Raw genomic sequence first — 13177 nt, 5'->3', positions numbered from 1 at the left:
AATATTTATCAGCTAGGCTACTGCCAAAGCAAACCTTGAAAAAAGTTTAGCCAGATGCTCCAATTGCCTTATGCTAGCAGTAAGCTCAAACACACAGCTGTTCAAAAACTAAAAGGTATTTTCAGCAAGGCTATGATTTAGGCAGCACTATCTTAAGGGATTTCTAAGCTCATGAGAAGCGTGATTTATATACATAACACAAGGGATTTGCAAAGATAACACATAAATCTATTAGGAAGTAACGATAGCTTTGGCACACAAAGCCAATAATGCAATGCTGTAAAAGCTGAGTACCAGGGACCACAGTATAAGCATTTTGACTGGAGGGGGCTCACTACATGGAGAGAGGGGGAAAATGTATAAATCAATCAGCAGTTATTCTATGATCTGCTTGAAGACACATATGTACCAAGATGTGATAAAATTTCTTTTCTTTATTTTCGGCTAGCAAGGTTTTATTTCAAACTCATGCAACATTGTGTGGTAATTAAGCTGAAGTAGAGACCGGCACATCTAGCTGGCAGAAACAGAATATTTGTTTGGAAGATGCATTCATAAAATCAATATGAATCCATTTGGGAAAGTGGAGTAATTTAGAGAAATATCCACTGTCCTCATTTCAGTTCTGTCTGTTTACTGAAAACACAGTGTGGAAAGAATTAGAAAGGCAATGTACACTAAACACCTACATTTAAGAACATGCCAGACAAACGATTGTGTAGTTATTATCAAGCAAATTTTTGCCTGGTTTCAATAATTTCCTTCCCTTATACCAAGAAAGATTTTCAAGCAGTTTAAGCAAAAAATACTTCATGTAGAATGCTGTCATAAATCCTTTGATGAGTTAAAGTTTATTCTTTAAACTTAGAATATATTCCTCCAAGTTTAACACTCTTTTGGGGGACATCAGACTTCAAGTCTGATACCTACTTCGTCCTAGAATTTTTCAGAACAGTGACTTGTAAGCATGTTGCTTGCCATTAGACTGAGGTCCAACCTCATATTCTGTAGGGCACACAAGGATAAAGGCACAGCTTTACTATCATAAAAACCAAATCTGTGTATTGGCAAGCCTATCACTCGGAAAAATTTGGCCACACAAGGCATGGACACACAGTTGAACTTGTGTGAAGTCAGCCTGATGACACAAAATGTGAAGCTTTCAGTCGGCTTTACATCAGCTGCAGGAGAACTGGCACTTGGTGTACTATAATAAAGCCTGCTAACCAATCAGTTAACCTAGTAGATTTTTTTAATGAAAACTAAATCAGCAGAGTGAGCTCAAATTAAGTCACGTGCTTTACAGCATGTGGTCACAGTGTTTTGATCCTGGCTGAAAGCCCTCAGATAGGATTTATTGCATGTCAAGCTATGGCTTAACTCTGGTGTTTCACAATAACCTGTCTTCAGCTGTGAAGTCAGCTTAAGAAGTCCCTATTTTGACAGCTCTACCCTTTGCCTCTTATCCCTCAACCTTCCCTGGTTGTGCAGCCAGACAACTGCATTGAGTGGCCATCGTATAAATTTAGCTAGTGACCTGACCTGACCACTGAACTAAAAGTAACCTGTTCTGCTAAGTCAGTTATTTTTCACAGGGATCTGTGAGCCAGTTCACTCTGCAGACCTTAACAGCTATAGTGAGAAAACCCACACCACAGAAGGGCAATTGGAGCAAACAGTCAAAGAGTGTATTTCTCACTTTGCCACAGAAAACATTTAATCCTTTGACAGTCAGTCCCTATTTACTAGCACAATACAGCAATAAGCAGCCATGGTCATAAAGCAGACTTCCAGCATGAGGTTTCCATGACTATAGGAGGGCTGTTCTCTACATAGGCTTAAAAGTCACCCACATGATTGCAATGCTGTCTAGTTTTTGTTATTTTGAGGAATTCTTCAACCTATCATGTGTTTGGCTTTATGGGAAGATTATCCCATTCAGGTTCAGTTGGGATAATAGGAATCCACCAGGGGTAATGTAAAGGTTCAGGAACATCTCAGTACACAAGCATGCATCTTACCTTCTTCCTTGTAGCAGCATAATCCTCTTGATCTGGTTTTTGACTACATACCTCCTATGGTTTTGACATACATTCCCTAATCAAGTAGATGCTGGATCTATGACTTTCTTTTAGCTGGTTGCTACCACCCCTGTGTCAGAGGGTACCACCCACTGCAAAATTGGCTGGAGGGACCATGATAGGAGGTTTCAGCTGCTTTTTTTAGTCAGTTTAAACTAGGCTAGTGGAGCATGTAGTGAAAGAGCAGAGGGAAAGAGTTAATGTTCATTCACACATTTTGCATGAACTCATATAAATGACTACAGCAGGAAAGGAACCAGCTTTTTTCTTTTAGGTTTGAAAACCTAGAGTTCAAAAGTTTCAGACTACTTTGATGTGCACTGCCTCTGTTCAAGTGAGCATGGAGACTCAGAAGCAAGGATATATGGGGAAGACAAATCCCCTTGGATCTCTCCTTCAGCTCCATACTCTTTGCATAGTGTTTCAGCTCTCAGGACAACCTAGCCCTTAACAAAGTTACACACTGATCTGAAGACTGAGAAGTTTTCCTTCACTGCTTCTAAAACTGCATGCATCAGACGTGCAGTAAAGCAATGGCAATAAGCTGTACATTTGTTCAAGTCCTCATCCCATATGGGCAGTAAATAAAACAATTCTTGCAGCCCCATCAGTAAGAGAGAAATGATGCGAAAAGTAACTTTATGTACTCTTCAAGAGTTGTTTGAGCTGTGACCTATTGTCTTGCTATTCTGTCTTGCAACTGGTAAATAAACCAAAGCCTTCCTAAGCAGTTAACATTGCAACATATTCTGTTTATTCTCCTCAACTTATTCTGTACCCGTTGTGGATGAAGTGCCTAAAATAGGATGTTCCACCTGGTGGAATCTCAGAGCAAACCTGAACGTCTTTGTTCTGAAATACTGTTTTTACCTTCCTGTTTCTTGTGGTTGTGGTGGATCTTGTGGAGCTTCATTTCACCTGAACAATGTTTTGGTTTAGTCCTATTAATATTAGCTTGACATCCTGAGTTTCTTCCATTGTCAATACACTCTGATTCTTTACCTAACAATGTATAATCAATATGATTTTGAAAATTTCATTTGATCTAGTTTTAGTATTTATAAAGCAGTACTCGTAATGTAGCTGATCTCAAATTATTCAGCTGCTGAACACAGTTAACTGTAAGACAGTTGAAAGGACCTGCCACAGGAATTAAGTTTGTTTTCAGTTTACACATACCTGACTTTTCCATCAGATAGTCCTCTGATTATTCTAATAAATGAGATACATGCTATTGTCCTGAATGAAAACAAACAACCCCCTCACCAAGGTTAAGAAGTGAATTTGGCTTTGTCCTTTGGCAAAAGGTGTCTAGCAGGATCAAATGGATACATCAGCAGCATATGGATTAAGAGAAACCTAAACTGCAGAGTAATTTTGACAAGGTAAAGACAGTGGAATTAAATCCAGGATGGTTTTAACCAAATACATCGTTCACATATTCTTTAATTCTTTCAGAGCTCCACTCAGTAGTAGCAAAGATCAGTGCAGTAGATACTCAGTCAAGCCCAGAATATAGGGCCTTACACTGCATTTGATGCTTGTCTCTCCTACTGTTCTGCGAGGTGATCATGGGCTACTCTTTTATCTTTCCATGACCCAGCTTCCCCCACCATGATCTCCATTTTGAAAAGATCACCTCCTTTTTATTTTAAGATTTATGGATATTCCACATGCATGCATCTTGAATTTTGACCTTCATTTCTGCTTGATTGCTTTTAATTTATTGTGCCACTGAAGTACAACTACTTCATTGTTATAATAGAGTGCCTTTTTATTCCCCCATAAAGAATGGGATCATGAATAGTACCTGGGTTCCTCAGTGGAGTTTCAGTGGCTTTTCTATAAAATAAGACCCAAGAGTAATGTAAGGCTACTTCTGTTATTAATTCAGAATGATTCTTCTTGTATATTAAACAAGAGTTGCTACCACATAAAAATACTACCAACAAAAAAGTAATCTATGACTTATTCAGAGATTAGCAAAACCTAAGTCACTAGTGTTCAAAAATTACATGTGAAACTCAAGATAAATGCAGGGTTATGGTTTAAAAGTCATGGATAGTTTGATTAGGATTGCTGGGACTTTAAGAAAAACTCTACTTCCATTATGTAGTAGGCCAGGCTGAGCTACATAACGTGATGGGCTTGTGAATGAGGAAGGTGTGCTTAAAAAAAGAAGAAAGGCAGGACCTTGCTTGGGGGAAGAGGTAATAGACTTGCACATGGTTTAGATGGTACAAAGTGGGTGATAAAAAGCCTAGATGAGAAAAAGAAGAAAGTAAAATTATAGGATTTATAGGCCATCTTCACCTTACACAGATGCTGTGCAAAGCAATTAATTATCAGCAAAGTAGTCCACAGAGAACTTTTATGAAAAACTGCACATGAAGCCTCTTCTTGTGCTGCAAAATTACTTATACAGAAAATAAATGTCATTTCTACTGGGCCACTCAAAGAGAAACTAAATGAGCAGGGTTCCTTCAATTTTCATTGCTGAAGTAAAATGGATGATCATCTTGCATTCTGCTTTCAAATAGAAACACAGCAATAAACACATCTGAAAAATAAAGAAATTGCCTTAGAGTGCTTCAAAAATATATTCTGATTAACCCATGGGTTAAATGTAAAAATATCTAGTTTAATTGTAAACAAATCAGTGTATCAAAATAGATAAAGCCTGAAAATCAATACCAGGAAACAGCTTGGAATGAGTTGATCACAAGACATGATAATATCTAAATGGATCTGCCATGTTTAATGCAGCATTGACCAATATGTAACTTGAATCATTTGTAATAATCATGATTCTGCTTTAAATGTTAAGCTTGGCCAGTGCTTAGTTAATTCACCCTATATCTGTACTATTTTTGCCTCTGCCTTCCTTATATATGAGGCAAAAACTCCATCATACTATAGGGAGACTGAAAATCTGATCCTTTGTTTCCAAACTTGGGTATCTATTATAAAGCACAGAGCTATGTGATCTTATAAGGTACGACCACTATAAAGTTTCTAAAGATGGATTTAAATATGTAATTAAAATTCAAATTTTCTAAGCTGAACACCTGAAAAAGAGGACACTGGACCTTTTTCTTCTAAAGATTTATTGGGATATCCGTACTGAGTAAAGAAGAAATGTTCAGAGAACCCATTAGTTCATACCAAATGGGACAGGGATCTTCATCTAGTGCTGATACTATCCAGAGACACATGCTTCCCTAAGCATACTGTCACATTGCTATAGTCTTGGACTGACTTAGCAGCTATGACTCAGTGCTCTACTGATTCAACTATATTACTTCTGACTCTGCTGCAAGATGGAAATACTCTTACCTCCTTTCATTTTAATTTCTGTCAAATTGCCAGCCCCTTCTTTGGTCTATGAAATTGTTATCCTCATCTCTGTCCAAAGACAGTGAAACTAGGACTTGTGGGAATCAGCAGTAACATTGACAAAAAGCAGGATACAGAAATTCTTATAGTTGAAACATGGTAAGATTCCCTGAAAATCTAAGTAAATGGTGTAAAAGTAAGCAATATACGGACCTATCAGGTTTTACCATATTTATGCTAAAACTCATGTAACTCATTCAGCCAGGGAGTCAAGAATTTGTCCTCTTTTTTAAAAAATAGATTCTCTTTCTGCTTAAATCATTAACATTGCATAGAGCATGCAATTCTAATCAGCTTCGGTAGAATGCAAATAAAACATGCAGTTTCCTATTCTCTTCCTCATATTCCACCAATACTGATTTGCTAATTCACTCTGGTGGAATACCAGGTGTCCCATTGTGTAAAAATGTTTTTAGTCATAAGGTGAAAGAAAAGTTCAATTTCCCATTACTATTTTTCCCATCATTTTTATAGTATCATATTTTCCTTTATGCTGTTCTTTCCCATAGTATGCTTACGCAATAACCCATCTGCAATGTATAAATGACATGCAAGGTGTTTCATTAGAGTGTGCCTTAGTTATGATATCTTTGCTTAGTAAACAGAAATGCCCTACTTTCTCGGTTGCTTTACTGATAATGATTACTTCCTTATTAGTTACAATTTATGGAAAATACAATCTCCTGTAACCCTCTTGCAGGAGATACCAATCCTGTGACATCAGCACTGAAAGATTACTAGATACTATACAGTAAAAGGTATAGTAACCAGTGATTATACTCCCTTCCAAACTATTAGATAGCCATTTCTTGTCACAAGCTCATGTGGTCTCTGGTCATGAGTCCTGAGGTTCCTCTGTATGAATTTTCTGTTTCCCTTCCCCGTCCCTCTCCAACTATACAGTGTTGTTACCAGGTTAGCCAGGCTTTGAGATACTGTTTTTTTGGGTTTTTTTTTTTTCACTTTGCAGTAAAACTGTGCAGAGGAAAACTCTCACAAAGTCAAGAACAGCCAAAATAAGCTGTTGCTTTCTGCCTCTTGTTCTTGCTGTGTTGCAACCACACTGTGTGAAGGAAAGAGATAGATTTTAAATGAGGAACTTCAACACTTTTCTTTGAGCTAGAGATGCCTAAGACTTTAGTTAATATTTTTGTTCACTTTGCAGTTTGTCGGCCTGAAAAGAATGGCTTGGGCTCTCAAGCTGAACTTGTTACATTTGCAGAAAACCAACAAGGGATGTGAAATGCAGAAAGAGCCACAAGAGTGCCACTTAGCACTCCTGTACTCCCTTCCCCTTCTACAGGTATGCTAGGTATCGCAAAAGACCAAAACATTATTGCAAACTTAAATTTAGTATACAAAGTGGGAATACATAAGATATCTGCCATCATCAAAGGTTTTATGAATACAGCAATATGAATTCTATTCAGTGAAAGTATTTCACATTCCTAGGAAGTGAACCTTGATCTTTTATGCCACATGGGACAACAAATCCTCAGACCATGTTTTTTCACCCAAACTCTTGTGAAAACTTCTCTTACAGTGAATTCACAGGTTGAAGAACAGTGGAGAAACAGGACCACTGCCTGTGACCCTGCAGATGCGGCCTGTATCTATAGGACTGGAAAAGTGTTTTCATAGCTACAATGTAATTTTATGGTGGAAGGAGACCTGGATACTCAGGTTTCCACTAGAAGGGAATGCTAGATGGATAGTCATGGAGTGGGCAAACACAGGTTTCCCAGGATACATGGACACTAGGGTGTCTGGCTCCATCACACACCTGCCCTGCAGAATACATGTTATCAATCTTCTGGATGTCTTCCAACACATAGTTTGCCCCTTCCTTTCACTAATAGGGAAGAAGAAAAACAACAAACTAAACTATGCTGTCACTACTCTGTGTCCAATATTTTTTGTTTCTTTTTAGGCACCTTGGTGGCCAAAGACTTCCTTTCCATTTCTCTACAACTTTTTGGACAGAAACGTCAATAGAGATCTGTGTTTATTTTTAAAGACGCTTTATTGATCTCTGCTCAGGCAGTTCTAAGAAACTATTTGAGAGTCAGCTGAGAATGGTGTAGCATGCTGGAAAATGGCATCACAACGGCCCTTTTGGCCTGCCCTTTACTGCCCACCATGCAGCCAACATAAGAGAAACAAGGGAGGCAGAGGATACAATCCCAAGGTTCCTCACCGAAATCATATATGCAGTCCAAAGACAATAACCTGCCCCTTCTGTTGTTCAGCATGAGGCATTTTGCTAAGTATATTTCAACATGAGAAGTATCTCAAGAGACTGAAACCACACATCGTCTTCTTGCTCTGTGAATCCAGCTACCTTACTCTTGCATCTGCAGGGGTGAATGGATGACATTTCCAGCATTTTTCCCCATGGAAAGAAGACAAAAGACACATTAGAAGTCTAATGACAATACAAGCAAGCTGCAAGCTGAGGAATGTGTATAAAAATGAGTCAGGTTAGTAGTCACTTTGGGCAGCATCATTCCCATGGACTATCAAGCACTAAATGATAAAAAAAAACATGATCAGGAAAGAGTTCTGCTCCTACATTATGGGTTATTAAAATTCACTCACTAGAAAAGCTCTTTAATACTAGAGTAACCTATTGAAATTTACACAATTTATTGTTATTATTATCATTATCATCATCATTATTATTACTGTCTTGCAATATTGTCTGTCTTGTCTTGCTTATCCTTAATAATTAGCAAAGTGACCTGTCTTCTAATTCATATAAACCAAGCACCAAAGAGCCTTGACAATCAATTTCTGAAGTGACTAAGTAGCAAAAATGCACAGCAAGCGCATATGCTGAAATGGTGATGATTTGTAGAGCTTTGTAAATCACACAGATAAAAGAAACCCACCACCTCAGTTTTTCCATCAACTTAAGATGAGGAACTCAGATTTGACCTATAGCATGTCTGAATTTACAGACTTCTTCCTATAACTAACTAAAATTTTGCAAGCACAAAGTGATAAATGCATTCAGTACAAGAGAATGCATTGGTTTCTGTTCTAATAACTTTATGGTGTCAGAGGCTGCCTTTCAGGTGAGAGGTCAAAGAAATAGGTTGATTATCTGAAGAAAATTTAGTTAACAAAAGGTGTTTGTCATTAAATGAGGTCAGTCATTATATGAGAGCACCAAACTGTTTCAGAGGTCAACAGTTGAAAGAAACTGGCTGAACAATTAAAAGCACTTAAAAGTCCTTTGGGGCGAGTTAGAGTTCATTACATTTTTGTTTCAGATGTTGCTTACATTAGCATATTAAGCTATCCAGAATACTCCAGTAGCTTGAGAGTATGCCGTAGCAACCCTAACACCTTAGTTCTTGTCTGATCTACAGGGGGAGTGATGGTACTGCATATGGTAGTGCTCCAGAAATGGTACCTTCAGAGCAGCAAATATCTGCTCACTGTCTTTGAGTACTGCTCATCTTAAACAGTTCTGGATGAAGCAACTACTATTGGAGAGGATAGAGGTTACTATGCCAAATCCAGCTAACACTTTCATTTATAATACATTCTTGCAACCTGCTCTTGACAGTTACTTTACCCTTTATAGTTTGCTGCAGTGTTTCAGCATGTGAAAAGAACACAACCGCTGGGTGAAACATTCTGCTGTTCTTCTGGAAATCCATTTCAGAGTCAAAATCACCTCTTCCCTAACAGGGTTCATACCATACAAGACAGGATTCTACCCACACTCCATCCCATTGTGCAGGTACTGCCCTGTTGAGCTGCTTTGGCACAGCTTCCCAGGCTCACACCTTGGCTAGAACAAAAAACTTGTAAATGACTCCATCCGAGGCAAATGTGCAGAAGACCTTACTTCCTGCATTTAAGAAACTGTATTTTCTGCAGTCTTCACAATTTATCAGTATTAATGTACTATTGCAGGTGTCATGTCACATGTTTTTGTCAGTCATTATCGTAACTTGTTTGTTAGGTAGGCTCAGTCCATAATTTTGGAAACCTGATGCTGAAAAGACCTACTGTGGGATTAGGTTTAATTTAATACCAATTGTGGAAAAAAAGTGGGTCTTTAATACTTCTTATGTTAAGTCAAATTTTGCTCATCACTAAAGATTTTCCCTGCATAAAGGAGAAAATAATCACCCGACTGAGCAAAGAGCAGACCAGCGTCAAAGAGAGTAGGGAATAGATGCATGGGACCACAATGTGCCAGTGAATTTCAGATAGTGTGAAGCAAATGAAGAAATCAGTGCAACAGAGCAGAATGGAGGACTGGAGCAAAACAGCCACCCTGTTACCTCAGGAAACAGGTGGCTCTTTAGAAAGAATGAGAAAAGACATAAACGATCTTCAGGAAAGAAGAGATATAGGGAACAGGTGTGACTGCAACATAAAATACGGAAGTGGAATTGTAAATAGAGTAAAAGCTGGTAAGAATTATGAGCTGGGAGATAAGAAACTTGGTTTTGTACAGGAGAATAACAGCTAATAACAGGTCTGTTAACAGAAAAGTTATGAACAGAAAAGGTTTAGCAGAAGAGAAGTTTGTCAATGAGTTTAGTTGGAACACAGGGAATCAAAGTTCAGTGATTTGCATTACTACTTCTTGTGGAAGCTTTCATTCTGTATATATAAATATACAGAAAAACCTACTGGTCAGATCTCAGATGGAAGGACATTTTAACACGGTGACCATATCAATATGTACAGAACTTGAAATAATGTCTAACCCCTATTAGTTTGTCTAAGAAATTAAAAATCATTATTACTTATGAAGGTTCTATAGTATTTATCCTGGGACAACATAGAATTAAAAAGGCCTCTCCTCTTGTCAGTGAAATTGATGCTAACTAAGCATCATGTATCAAATCACTAACCTAATGCTGAAGTGAAAAAAAAGGCTTCATTTTAATTTCAATAAAAACAGGATTGAGGAAAGAAAACTTGCAAATGGAAAAAAATAGTTGCCAGGGAAAGAATTACCATCACAATGCTTCTGAAATAACATTGTAAACAAAGTATGTATAAAAAAATAGAAGCCGAGACCTTTAGCTCTTGGAAGCGAAGTTGATTTACACCACCTGCGAATCTGGCACCAACCGTAAGAGGACAATCGGTCTCTTTCTTCCAAACACTGAATAGCTCTTACTACAGTACTATTATATTATAATATGTCTAGGAAATGCTGCAAATGGATCTAATTATTATTATAATCCTAACATTATAATCTTGAAGTCCTTGTCAAATGTTATTTCCAAGACATAGAGAGATGTCCTACAGGCAGGAGAATTAAAATAAATAGATTAAATAATTTCCTACTGGCGAGATATCCTAAAAAGCTAATAAGTTTAGATTCCAGATTGGATTCTGTAGCAGAGATATTTGATTTGCTTGTCAAAATTTAAAGATCTTACAGTGCTCCATCAATCATTATGTATAAGATAGGTTAATAAGAAAAAATCAAGCTCAACAATTACAATCCAGAAAAAATTTTGGCAACATGTATTAACTAGTGGTCAAGTAGGATTGTGCCTTTAGTTTAATGTTTTCAGTGGTCTTGGATGTATGTCTAGTTAGCACTAGTCCATGTGCTCTACTGTTTCAGATACACAATAATAGTTCTGTTTAAAAAGAATGGTGGCTTGCACATCCAGTGAACATTGAAATCCTCCAAAATTTGTTTGACTGAATCTTATTTGCAATTACTTGAGTGATAAGTATTGAACCCAAAACAGAAAAAATAAGTGAGTCAATGTCCGCACCAATAGGATTCTTCCAACCCCGTCAGCTTGCTTTCCTCTGATTTTAGAAAACCATCCCAATAATTCTTCATGAAGCATCCACTCCTTCTGTAAGCAAAGGTTCAGAATTGCTTCAGCTGTGAAGGGATCTTATGGTTTGAAATATATCACAATGGAAATAAGACCAGTCATTTAATTTGACCTTTGTGATGTTTGAATAGTTTCCAGATGACTTCCAGACGACAACAGTGCCTCCTTGGAAGTAACTCTTGCCTGATTAAAGGAATCAAGTTATTTAAAAAAAAAAACCAAAAAGGTCTCCAGGTGCATAAATATTATCAGTCAGGTCAGTGGTGTTCCAGTATAAGCCAATGTCCCTTATCTTAAATTATGTTGATAGTACTGCCATCTGTTACACTTAAAAGCTTTCAAACTGAAACAGAAGGAGTATTCTATTAGGAAATAATGTCTACTAGTGTACCATCTGCCCTTCTGCTTGTGGGGTCTGACAAAGAATCATCTTTGATATCCTTTTGTCCTGGTTTCAGCTGGGATGGAGTTAACTGTCTTCCTAGTAGCTGGTACAGTGCTATGTTTTGAGTTCAGCATGTGAAGAATGTTGATAACACACTGATGTTTTCAGTTGTTGCTCAGTAGTGTTTAGACTATAGTCAAGGATTTTTCAGCTTCTCATGCCCAGCCAGGGCACCTGACCCAAACTGGCCAACAGTGTATTCCATACCATGTGACGTCCCATCTAGTTTAGGAACTGGGAAGGGGGGTGCAGGGATTCGCCGCTCGGGGACTGGCTGGGTGTCAGTCGGCGGGTGGTGAGCAATTGCCCTGCGCATCATTTGTACATTCCAATCCTTTTATTACTGCTGTTGTCATTTTATTAGTGTTATCATTATCGTTATTAGTTTCTTCTTTTCTGTTCTATTAAACCGTTCTTATCTCAACCCACGAGTTTTACTTCTTTTCCTAATTTTCTCCCCCATCCCACTGGATGGGGGGGAGTGAGTGAGCGGCTGCGTGGTGCTTAGTTGCTGGCTGGGGTTAAACCACGACACCTTTATCTTACAGCTCTCTAGAGTCTTGTGTGGTGGTTCTAAAGAGACAGTAGTTCCTGTGGAATCTGTTCCCTTCCCTGCAGGGCACCTCTCCCTCTGAGGGGAATGTCGTGGGTTTGGCTAGGATAGAGTTAATTTTCACAAGAAGCTGGGAGGTGACATAGCCAGGATAGGTGACCTGAACTAGCCAAGGATTTCAGCTGCCATCCAGGCAAGCACATTTTTACCTGGCTGTTCCAATGCTGGGAAAACGGGGCCAGTAGCTTGGAATTAAAGAGTAGGGAAGCCAAGCAGCTGGGATCCCTGTCTAGGGAAGGGGACATTGACAAGGCGATTGGAAAAAAGACACAAACCCTCAGCCTCTGGAGGTGACATCTGTCAGGTGTGAAGGAAAGGTACCCCTTCAAGGGACATATCACCCAGGCAAGTGGGCCACCATGGAGAGAGGTATACAGTGCCTGAGGGAATTAGCTGTGCTGGAGGTCATTTATAATGATCCGGATAACAAGTAGTTACCCACAGGTTCAGGTAAAGTCCAATGTACACAATCCATGTGGCTGAAGTTTCTATGAAGTACAGCACTGTTGTATGCCAACTCATTGGCAGTAATGTCCTGGAAAGAAGATGAGGGACACCGATGCACAATGTACCCTAATGCCATCAAGTTATAAAGGGGCAGAACCCATCTGTGTTTCTGGAGTGATGGGGGGATCCCAAGAGTCAACTGTATTGGAGGATGAAGTAAGCCTAACTGGGAAAGAATGGTAGAAAAACCCCATTGTGACTGGCTCAGAGGCCCCATGCGTCCTTGGCAAAGACTATCTCAGGAGAGGGTATTTTAAGGACTAAAAGGTGGGCTTTTGGTAGAGCTTCCTTGGAGACAGAG

This window comes from Buteo buteo, chromosome 8 (genome assembly GCF_964188355.1).
Source record: "Buteo buteo chromosome 8, bButBut1.hap1.1, whole genome shotgun sequence".
In the NCBI taxonomy this organism is placed as follows: domain Eukaryota; kingdom Metazoa; phylum Chordata; class Aves; order Accipitriformes; family Accipitridae; genus Buteo; species Buteo buteo.
The sequence above is the reverse complement of the archived record's forward strand: the minus strand, read 5'-3'. Positions refer to the sequence as shown.